Below are 12,133 nucleotides of genomic sequence, written 5' to 3' on the forward strand. Positions count from 1 at the left end.
CGCAGCTGGAGGCTGATCTCAAGGTGAGCGGCGAGGAGCTTGCTGTGCTCAAGCGTGAGCGCGAGAAGGACGCCTACACCCATGGCGAGCTGCAGGGTCGTCTCGCCGAGAGGAGCAAGGAGCTTAGCGCCGCCAAGGACTCCAACGCAGATCTTGAGTTGAAGCTGACTACTTTGACCAGGACGCGGGACGGCGCCAGGGAGCAGGAGGTGGCCTTGAAGGAGAAGATCAAGGCCGACGAGGCGCTGCTGGCGAGTGCTGCTGCCGCCCAGAACACTTTTAGGGAGACTGTGGAGCACTGGACCGAGGGTCTTGTGGATGTTGCCACAGTCATCGACAGGGAGCTGGCACAGCTGGGGATGGAGGATCTCGGGTATTCCTCCGATGAGCACCTCCAACCCAGCGCCAAGCTCAGCTTGTTCTTCAAAGGCGTGGCGACGGCCCTCCAGCGACTCCGGGAGAAGATCCCAAAGTAGCTGGCCGACGAGTCGCGCAAGATCTGCGCGGGAGCTCTTCAAAAGGTGCTGGTGAAGGTGGCCTTCCGCAACCCAGGCCTCAACCTCACCAACGTCCTCAGGACCTTGCCGCCGGATGCTGATCTGGAAGCGCTCAAGACCCTTGTCGCACCCATTGTGGACAAGGTGAGAGGGATCAAGAGGGTTGAGGGTGATCGTGTAGATTAGGCCGCCCGTTTTCTCTTTTTCTTGTCGCTGCTGGTCATGTTATGAGAACAATCTGTTAGAGCTGCGACAAGCTATCTTGTAATATGACTCTATTTTGGGTAGCGATTGCTATGTTATTTCCTTTACTTGATTCCTTCCTTTGTATGTTTTTGCCCTACGCTTTTAGGGAACTTGTAGGCGCAGGCACCTTAGCCGCGAGCGCTGAGTGCGGGATGTCAGCAACCTGCTGGCGGTGCCGCTACCGACAAGAAACCTTGTTGCAACTAGTCGCAGCTCAGTTAAGTTGTTGAGCGGACTTGAAACAAAGTAAGGGCGCAACTAGCTACGAGTTGGTTCCTCCGCGCACAGGTTTTCCATACAAAGCACGGTTGTTCGAGGAAGATAACTTAAAAAATTTTAAACTGATTGCTCAAACTTTAGCAACTTAGCTTTTCTGTCGTTTGCTTCCCGGTAAGGCGAAACTTCCTCGAACGACGCTTGGTCCACACCATTATCTTCTCCTTTCCCCCCGGCAAACTTGTGGGCGAGGGAACCTTCCTTTCTTCGAGAAAGAGAAAGAAGAGAAAATAAAGATATGGAGCCTTACGGCTCGTTATTGCTTACCGGGGGTAGGTGCTGCACAAAGTGTCAGATAACGCATGCAAAAAAGTAGAAAGCATGAAATTGACAAGATGTGCGGAGCACATGAGCTTTACTTATGCACGGGGTCTGCGCCCGGCTTTGTACAAAGGATTACATGCAACATCGGCAAGACTTGTACAAAAGGTGGTTGCCGGAACAGGTTCCGACAACCGTGCCTTACGGGTAAAACTTACCAAGATGCTCAATGTTCCAGGAGTTGCTCACTTGAATGCCATCTTCGGTCTCAAGGCGGACAGCGCCGCCTAGTGACTCGTTTCACCCGGTAAGGGCCTTCCCACTTCGGCGTCAACTTGTTGGAATTCTTGGCGGACTGAACGCGCCGAAGAACAAGGTTGCCTTCCTCGAGACTTCTGGCATTAACTTTGCGGCTATGGTAGCGGTGCAAAGCTTGCTGGTATCGAGCAGCTCGTACAGCGGCCTGAAGACGGCGCGTCATCTTGTCACAACTGCTCTTGCTCAAGCTCATCATAAGCGAGCACTCGAGGTGACCCGTATACGAGTTCCGTGGGGAGAACCGCCTCTGCTCCATAGACTAGAGCGAAAGGTGTCTGGCCAGTGGCTCGATTTAGGGTCGTCCTGATCGACCAAAGAACCACCGGCAGCTCCTCAATCCAGTTCTTTCCGCACTTGCGCAACCTGTCAAAAGTCCTGGTCTTGAGCCCGCGCAGCACTTCAGCATTCGCCCTCTTCGCTTGACCGTTACTTCTTGGATGAGCAAGAGAAGCGAAGCAGACCTTGGCGCCAAGATCTTGGACGTACTGCATGAAGGTGCGGCTCGTGAATTGCGTGCCGTTGTCGGTGATGATCCTGTTAGGGATCCCGAAGCGGCAAACAATCGACCTGAAGAACTTGACTGCTGATTGTGCTGTCACCTTCCTCACTGCTTCAACTTCTGGCCACTTTGTGAACTTGTCGATCGCAACGTACAAGTACTCAAAGCCCCTGACAGCTCGGGGAAAGGGGCCGAGGATGTCGAGCCCCCAGACCGAAAATGGCCAGGATAAAGGGATCGTCTGGAGAGCTTGAGCTGGCTGGTGTATCTGCTTGGAATGGAACTGGCACACTTCACACTTGGTTACTTGTGCAGTTGCATCCTGGAGGGTTGTCGGCCAATAGAAACCTTGCCAGAATGCTTTGCCGGCAAGTGCTCTTGCGCCAATGTGGTGACCACATATGCCTCCATGTATCTCTGCCAACAGCTTTTGTCTGTCTTCCCGGTGAGTACACTTCAATTTCACGCCGTTGAGTCTTCTTCTGTACAGTGTGTTGTCAACAAACTGGTACATACTTGACTGCCGGGCTACTCTTTCCGCTTCTTCTTGCTCTTCGGGAAGTTCTCCTGTCTGAAGGAAACGGACAATCTGCTGTGCCCATGCTGGAGCTTGCGGCTCGACAACAAGGACTAAAGGCACAACTGCTGCTGCGGGAACATCCGCTTCTACGGCGAGAACCTGCGGCTCAGCCGGAGCTTGATGTTCCCCGGCAAGCTTGCCGGAGCAAAACTTGTCGGGAGCGTTTGCTTCAACAGAACAAACCCTAGGGCTTGCCGGAGCAGACTGCTCCTCAGCACCCTTGGTGTTGATCTTGAGGACCTTCTTGGCGGCGGCTTCGGGGAGCTCTGCCGGAAAATAGTCACCAGAAATCAACTTCCTCTTCTTGCTCTGTCCAGTTGATGGCGTTACAGACGGTTGAGTCAGTTTGAGCACAAAGATCCCTGGTTCCACAGGTAACTTAAGTGCGGCGCACTTCAACAGGCCATCGGCAATGTCTTTCTGAGCTCTTGGAACGTGTTCCATCTGTAGGCCGTCAAAGTGCTCTTCTAACTTTCTCACTTCATCAACGTAAGCTTCCATCAACGGACTCTGATAGTTCTTGTTCACTTGGCGGACGACAAGCTGTGAGTCACCCCTGACAATGAGCTTCTTGATCCCAAGGTCTGCTGCGATCCTGAGACCGGCAAGCAAACCTTCATACTCCGCGGTATTGTTCGTTGCTTGCTCCCTGGGAAAGTGCATCTGGACTACGTACTTGAGGTGCTCTCCGGTGGGTGCAACAAGTAGCACGCCCGCACCGGCGCCTTGCAGCGAGAAGGCACCATCAAAGTACATCAGCCACTCTTTGCTTGCTTCGTTGACGGGGATGCTCGTTTCTGGAATTTCTTCATCTTGTGTTGGCACCCCTTCTGCTATGAACTCCGCCAACGCTCTGCGTTGGATAGTTGAAGTGCTCTCAAACTTGAGGCCAAAGCTTGACAGTTCCAGTGCCCACTCGACAATCCTGCCTGTTGCTTCTGGATTTTGCAGTATCCTCTTCAGCGGAAAACGAGTGACGATTGTGATTTCATGTGCTTGGAAGTAATGGCGCAGCTTTCTCGAGGCCATGAGAAGGCCGAAAAGAAATTTCTGCACACCAGAGTACCTTGACCTAGCCCCCTGCAGAAGGGAACTGACAAAGTAAACTGGGCGCTGCACCATTCTTTTCTGCATCTTCTCACGCGCCTGCGCAGATCCATCTTTGTCGGGACCAGAGCTTGCCGGTGAATTCCCCTGCTTGTCGCTGGATGCATCTGCCGTGGTCGCTGGCTCATCATCCGCCTCCCTCTCTGCTACTAACGCAACACTAACCACTTGATTGGTTGCCGCTATATATAGCAGCAACTTCTCTTGTGGCTTAGGTGTGACAAGTGTTGGAGTGGACGACAGGTATCTCTTTAAGTCCTGCAGTGCAGCCTCCGCTTCCGGAGTCCATTTCATTGGACCTGCCCTTTTCAATATTTTGAAAAATGGCAGGGCACGCTCAGCAGACCTAGAGATAAACCTGCTGAGAGCAGCTACGCAACCGGCAAGTCTTCGTACATCCTTGACACGCTTTGGTGCTTCAATCTGCTCAATGGCCTTGATTTTGTCGGGATTGGCTTCAATTCCCCGCTGAGACACGAAGAACCCAAGAAGTTTGCCGGAGGGGACTCCAAACACACACTTCTCGGGGTTGAGCTTGAGGTTGATCTTGCGCAGATTTGCAAAGGTTTCGTCTAAATCTTGAATCAGAGTCGCCTTGTCCTTGTTCTTGACCACTATGTCATCCATGTAGGCTTCCACATTTCTGTGTATTTGCGGCTCAAAAGCGTCATGGACTACCCTTGCAAATGTTGAACCAGCATTCTTTAAACCGAAAGGCATCCGTACGAAACAGTATGTGCCACATGGGGTGATGAATGCGGTCTTCTCCTCATCCTCTTCTGCCATGAAGATCTGATGGTATCCTGAGTATGCATCAAGAAATGAAAGCAAGTCACACCCAGCCGTGGAGTCAACAATCTGGTCGATGCGCGGCAAGGGAAATGGGTCTTTGGGACAGGCTTTATTGACATCGGTAAAGTCGATACAAAGCCTCCATTTCCCGTTTGCCTTGCGCACGACTATAGGGTTGGCCAACCACGTAGGATGGAGCACTCCTCTGACAAGGCCTGCTGCTTCCAATTTCTTGATTTCTTCTGCGATGAATTCTTGGCGCTCCACTGCCTGCTTCCCGACTTTCTGCTTGACAGGCCACGCATGAGCACAGACGGCAAGATGGTGCTCGATTACTTTCCTGGGAACACCGGGGATGTCAGACGGTTGCCACGCAAATACATCGACGTTCGCCCGCACGAAAGCAACGAGCGCGCTTTCCTATTTAGGGTCGAGAGTGGCACTGATGGTAAAGGTACCACCAGTGCCATCCTCCTTGGCGGACACCTTCTTGGTCTGTGGTGGAGCTGCCATTGTCTTCTTACACTTGCCGGTGGAGCTCGATGGTGCGTTCTCGACGGTAGCGCAGTACTCCGAAGAGGTGCGCTTGCCGGAGTGGGCATCAGAACTCTTGCCGGACTTGGTCTTCTTCTTCACCCCGGGAGCTTCAACGGCAAGTGACTTACGATCCGTTGCGGCTGCTGCTTCCCGGTAGATCTTGTCGGTGCAGATAAGAGCATCCTTCTTGTCGCCAGGGACAGAGATGACACTTATCGGGCCTGGCATCTTCAGCATGTTGTATGCATAGTGAGAGGCTGCCATGAATTTGGCGAGTGCTGGACGGCCGAGTATCCCATTGTAAGGCAATGGAAAGTCAGCAACGTCAAAAGTGACCCTCTCAGTCCTGAAGTTCAACTCGCTGCCAAATGTCACGGCAACGTGATCTTTCCCTTCGGCTTGCTCCTTCCCGGATTGATTCCTTGGAATGTGCCAGTCTCTTCGAGTTCGCCATCAGGGATCTGGAGTTTCTGGAGTACCGCGGAGGAGATTAGGTTCAAGCCCGCCCCGCCGTCAACTAGCATCTTAGTGACTTTGAGGTTGCGGATAGTTGGTGAAACCAACATCGGCAAGCACCGGCCGCAGTTATGCGATAAGGGTGGTCCTCAATATCAAAGATGATAGGTGTGCTGGACCATTTCAGAGGCTTGCGTGACTCGACGGGTGGTTCTACCGCATTGACTTCCCGCACCCACTGCTTGAGCTGGCGGTGGGAAGTATGCAGAGAAGCACCACCGTCAACGCACAGGACCTCTGTGGCTTTCTGGAACTCCTGCTCATCGGTCTTGTCATCATCCATATCTTCATCGTCGTCGTCATCTTCATCCTTGTCGCGGCCGCGGGGAGGTCTGTCTCCTTGCCGCTACTTGGCCTTGCCGCGGCGTCCTCCTCGGCCGGGGCGTTTATTGTCGGCTCCTCCAGCACCTTCTTGGGCCTTCTCCTTGTCGTGTCGCTCGTATTCAGCCTTTTGCTGCTCGACAAGCTGCTCGACCTTGTTGCAGCTCTGGAGGTCATGGCCCTTGGTGCGATGGATCTTGCAGTACTGCTTGTTGGTGTCGTCCTGCTTGTCGGCGACCGCTACAGCCTGGTAGTTGGTGCCTGCGGCAATCTCCTCGCCGGAGCTACTAGCTTTGGCTTTCTTGGCGCCACCTCCGTTGCCGGACTGCTCAACGACTAGCACATCTTTGCCTTTCTTCTTCCTGTTGTTCCGCCGCCGGTTTTTCTTTGCCGGGGCAGCCTCCTCACTATCAGATCCTCCTGATTCTGTATTCTCTCCGGGGAGTTTCCTCCCTTCCTCAGCACGTGCGCACTTGTCGGCCAGGGCATATAGCTCACTGACGTCTCTGATCTTGCACATCGCCATCTCCTCCCGCATCCTGCGGTTTCGCATGTTCTGATGGAACGCGCTGATTACCGCGGTAGGGTGGACATCTGGGATGTTGTGCTGTACGCGGCTGAATCTCTGAATGTACTTGCGCAGGGGCTCTCCTTACTTCTGGGGAGCAGATGAAGGTCGCTCTCTTGGCCATGAGGCTTGTGGCCGCCTGTAAAGGCGCCGACAAACTGATGGCATAGGTCTGCCCAGGAGGATATGGAGTTGTCCGGCAAGTGCATGAGCCAGGATCTGACATTGGGCTTGAGCACCAGCGAGAAGTAGTTGGCCAGGATCTTGTCGTCCCGCCCCCCCCGGCAGCTTGCACCGCGATGGTGTAGATGCTGAGGAACTCTGACGGATGCGACTTGCCATCATACTTCTCTGGTACCTCTGGCTTGAAATTCTTCGTGCTGGGCCACTGGACTTGCCGCAGCTCACTAGTGAACGCAGGGCAACCCACCGTGTACGGCAAGTCGCCTGGTTCCCCTGGTGCATGCATCTCGACAGAGGGCCCAACGCGCTGGTCCGATTGATGCCGCGCTTCTCTTCGGCGCTCGATGCGAGTTCGAGCGTCTTCTTGCTGTCGTTCGTGAGGAACTTGGCGCTGATCGCGACGAGCTCATGGATCTGATGATGCGGTGGAGTCGCTGCCGAGGTGGATCCGGCGTGTCGGCGATCTTGGCCTTCAGGGTGGAGAGTGCATGGTGGTTGCACCCCCACCGCTTTCGTCGCCATCGGCTCGTGACTGGCAGTCCTACCGCGGCAGCGATGTACTCGGCTGCCGCGGAGTGTCGCCGTTGGCGAAGCCGATGAGACTCTGAATGGTGGCCCTCCATTCATCGATCTTGTCTGCCGTTGGAGGGTAATCCAGGAGCAGTTGAGCTCGCGCCAAAGCTTCTGCTGGAGTGGTGGGCGGCAGTGGCGAACGACGCGAGGAGCGGGATATGCTCGGACTTCTAACTATGTTAGAAGGAGCAGTATCCCGTCCAGGAGACCGTGTCTCGCTCGTGCCAGCATGTTGGCGTGCATGCTGGTCTTGAGCACCCCGAGACCCACCAGCTCGATCTTGGTCCAACAAACGTATGGCACTGCGAATACCATGCCGCTGTCGGTCATGCGCCTCCTGAGATGGGCGCGGTGCATGTACGGACGCCGAGGTCTGCGCAACCTTGTCCTTGGACCTGGCAGCACCGTGGGCTCCCTCGTTGATGCCCGTTCTTCCGCCGGCGTCTACCCCTTCACCCGTTTGCTCCGGTGGTGGTGGGATCGACGTGGACAGAACAGCTGCCGCCGAAGCCTTCTTCTTCGGTGGCATGTCGATGAAGAAGATGAAGATCTAGCTCGTGTGAACGTCGGATCAGGTTCACACAACCTCGACGCCCCCCTACCTGGCGCGCCAAAGATGTCGGGGAAACTGATCCACGAACACCTATGGGACCGGCGGACCGAGCCCCTTTCGGATCGGCGGGGGGCGGAGATCGCACGAAGAGTGGATCGAGGCGAAGCACACGAGCAGTTTACCCCGCTTCGGAGCTCTCCGGAGAGATAACACTCATACTGCTGCATGTCTGAGTGTATTGAGTTCTTGCTTGGGAGTGCTGAGTGCTACAGTACACACTAGCTGCTAACGAGACCGAGCGTGAGTATTTTTCTGCCTTCGAACCCCCTTTCTACGTTGCGCATGGGCCTCCTTTTATATGCTCAAGGGGTCACCGACAGGTGGCAACATAGACAAGGGTAAAAATGGAAAAGGAATTGTGGTTGGTACAGCTACCTGTACAGTGTATCCTACCTAACCCTGACGGCAGGGGACAAAGGCATTAAATGCCTGTCTGCGTCGCCCAAACAGTGCAGAAAGGGACCGTCAGGGACGCCACCGCTTGCCATGATGGCTATCTTGTCAGCGCCGCTTGCCACCGCGCACCGCTGGCTGCACGGCCTCTCGCCACACGCGCCTGGAGAGGCCCCAGGGCGACACGTTGGTGGATGTGCTGGAGCGTGGGTACAGAGTGGTCGCTTGCCGCGGCAAGCGCCTTGCTGCGGTCGTTGTCTTGTCGCGTCCAGAAGCTTGTCGCTCACCGGGCCTAGCCGGGACGCGTGGCGCGTTGCAGCAAGTTCCTTGAGATGCCTTGGTTGGCCTTCCCGGCAAGCTCCTCTTGCCGGGGCCTTGTCTCCTTGGCTTGAATACTTTGTTCTTGAATGGCTCCAAGGGAACCACGGAGGACCTTGGCGGTCACCCGGCAAGCCTTGCCGCGGGGTGCTGCGACTGCCCGTGCACAAGTTCGGGATACTAGGGTACCCCTACTCTAGTACACCGACAAGTGGGTACTTCCTCCTCCGCAGTTCTCTTGATTCATTCGATCAAGTTTTTATGTTTGATCGATTATCAAGATTGGGATAGCAATTTTTAAGGTCCCCCCGAGTTTGAAATGATATTTACCTTGGAGGTACATGGTTTGCAATTTTTTTATACTGTCATTAGTTAATAATGCTAGTTAGCTTTAGACTTTTGTATTTGGTTTAATGCTGATGCACAACCAGTATACCAATGCTGAAACTTGTTACCTTTACATTTGTATTGTTAATTCTTATAGAAACCTTTCAGTGCTAGAGTTTATTGAAATATGTTTAGTAAAACCATTGTATTGTACCCTGTAATAAACTAACTACTCTACTGTTGCACTAGCCACTGGATTAGTGTATATTTGTAGTATTCGAATGGTGTTGCATTAGCATATGGACATAAATAAAGTGTGGCAAGCTTTCCCAGATATGTGCTAAAGAAAACTACTACCTGTTTTTCTAAATACTAGACGTTTGGGTACTTTAAATTGAACCATGAAAACGTCTTATATTAAGGAACAGAGGGTGTAGAGTTCACTCAAATTATCCCGGTAAAGCTAGTCACACCTTTGTTAAAATTAATGTTCATTATGTTATCGAAGGAGGTTTGTATGTTTGTCTCTAATGCATGTCGACTACATACCTGACATCATGATGTAATGTTAAGTCATTTCCTTTTGTACAGTGTCACTGAATTGTCAAGGCAGCGATGGCATTTTATTTTAGTAGAACTGCACAAAATTTGCTTAAAAGAAGAGGAAAGGTCAGGAATGGCTCAGTTTTTCAAAAAAAACTATGTATGCCTTCCTGACATCAGTCACTGTTGCTTTATTTGCTCCTTCAAACAGGTGGTTAGAAACAATCTTGCTACCTTTTCCCATTAAGAAATTGGAATGCTTATATTTGTGAGTCTATGCTTCAACTAGTGCCACTTTTATAGTAATCACACTTTCAATATCTATGCAAACAGGGATGCTCGATTTTAGTGGAACTGCACAAAAAGTCCAACTTGTTCAACATTAGGAGCATGTTTTTTTCCAAACATTTATATCCAATTGGTGGCACTATGAGCTGTTCATTACGAAGGTACATGGTTTGCTACTATCTTGCTACTCTTTTTGTACTGTCATTAGATAGTAATACTAGTGGTTTGCATGTGAATTTATTGGCAGGGTGGACCTACATTGGAGGTGCGGGACATGATTCAATGATTGGATGCTCAATTTCGGTTGTATCGATTTCACCTCTTCCATCACTGCGAACATGGATATCCTTGGTCTGATGAAGAATAGGCGCTATATTTCTGCTCTGAACCAGCAAATCAATTCAGTATGAAATTGTCCAGGGCAAAACATAACTGTATCAGATTGTCCAGTGCAGAACATGACAGATGCTAAGCGGAAGAGACATGTTTAAACCGAAAATACATGGTGTGGTATATGTATACTAGCTGCTTGATATTTGTGCAGACAGAGATGTCTGCCCGTTGCTATTTGGCAAACAAACAAAGTGTCCGCAGTTTTGGTTGAACTGCACAAGAGAATAGTATAGTCACTTCATGCAGTGCCATCTGAAAATAGACACAGAAAGATTGGATAGTCACTTCATGGACTGCAGAAAAGTAGTACTGTACTATTTATTGCCCAACACTAGGTGCTTCATTGCTTTGGTCTGATTATACAATGGGCATCATTTTGCCTAAGTTAAAGTTGGTATTCTGAAAATAGTCTCGCGGTGTGATCGAGAGAAGACCAAATCATATTGCATTGGATGTTCCTCCATCATGTGTGGTTCATTCTCATGGTTCCAGCTGTTGGTGAAACCACTTACGTTTGCAAGAGGAATTGTAGACTTCACAAAAAAATTTGTCTTTCAGTCTGTACTGAATGTTGGCCAAGAGAAGCATCCATGTTAGTAGGAAGAACAGATGTTTTTTCTAGATCTTTGCTTTTGGAGCTACATATTTGTATATGATCTGTGAATCATTGAGATGCATTAACATGTTGATCTTATGTATGGGAATCGTACTAGTTAGTTTTAGTTACGATGCAAGATCCGAAGTGGCTGATCTTTGCTTTTGGAGCTACATATTTGTATATGATCTATGAATCATTGAGATGCATTAACAGTTACTTATTTCTGTTCGCTCAGTGTTTAGAAGTTACTGATCGATCACTAGCTAGCCTACAAATGCGCTCCTGGCAATTTTATTTGCGACGCAAGATGCGAAGTGGCAGTTTTTTGAATAAAAATGCCTACCTCTGAAGAAACTGACAAGCTACACTATCGATCCTACACGGATAAATAGCGGATCACGCACGTACTACCTCCTTTCCGGTTTGCAGGGCTCAATTCAAGAAACGACCTACTAGATCCTACACGAATAAATAGCGGATCACGCACATACTAGTACCTCCTTTCCGGTTTGCAGGGCTTAATTCAAACCTCTCACCAACCGGGTTTATTAGTCCCGTGAGCAAAGCAGCAAGACCAAGGCATGGCAATAATTAACAGCATGCAGAAGTTTAAGCCTAATTAATTCCAGCGATTTAAGTGGCTGCATGCGTGCCCTCAGCTGCGACTCGTTGCATGCTGCTCCGTGTACTGGCTGCGAGCGATTCTGAGTGCCTGCATGCAGCCGGCCATGATTAAGGCAGCTAACTGATGCGAAAAAAGATGCGCTTTAATTGTTGCGGGCTTTTTAAATCCGTGGAATCATTATTGACAAGGATGGAGATGATTCGAGTGCACTCATTTGACCGCCATGATGGCGTGCGACCCACACGGGACGGGACGACACAATCATAATTTCAGTTTCTCTAGTTTTCCACGGAAAGCTGGCGCACTAAGCCATTATGCATTGAATTCCGATGACCGTCGCGCTACCTTCCGCCTATAAGTACTGTTTCCCGGCCTTCTCCGGTGGCACCGTGACCCTACTCGTCATATCCTCATAAGCCCCCACTGGCCCGACGTTGCTCGCCACGGTCGCCATGCCCCCGCCTGTCCGTGGTAGGCGACGCTGGAGGTGGTCACCGCCGAAACTAGTGTTCGGTTTTTCACCGGAAGGCAGACGGAGGGAGGAGGCATTCTATCTATCTTTAGATGGCAATGCGGAGATCGAGGAGTTGTTGGAGCGCGACCGCCTGGCGGAGGAGCAGGAGTTATTGGAGCATGACCGCCTGGCGGAGGAGCAGCGTATCACCGATTTGCACCGCCAGCGAGACATGGAGCAGCAGTGCACCGACGCTCTGAGTCGCGAGAAGAGCACCCACAACTGGGCCGACTATGTGGAGGCTGAC

Source organism: Triticum dicoccoides, chromosome 3B (assembly GCF_002162155.2).
Source record: "Triticum dicoccoides isolate Atlit2015 ecotype Zavitan chromosome 3B, WEW_v2.0, whole genome shotgun sequence".
In the NCBI taxonomy this organism is placed as follows: Eukaryota; Viridiplantae; Streptophyta; class Magnoliopsida; order Poales; family Poaceae; genus Triticum; species Triticum dicoccoides.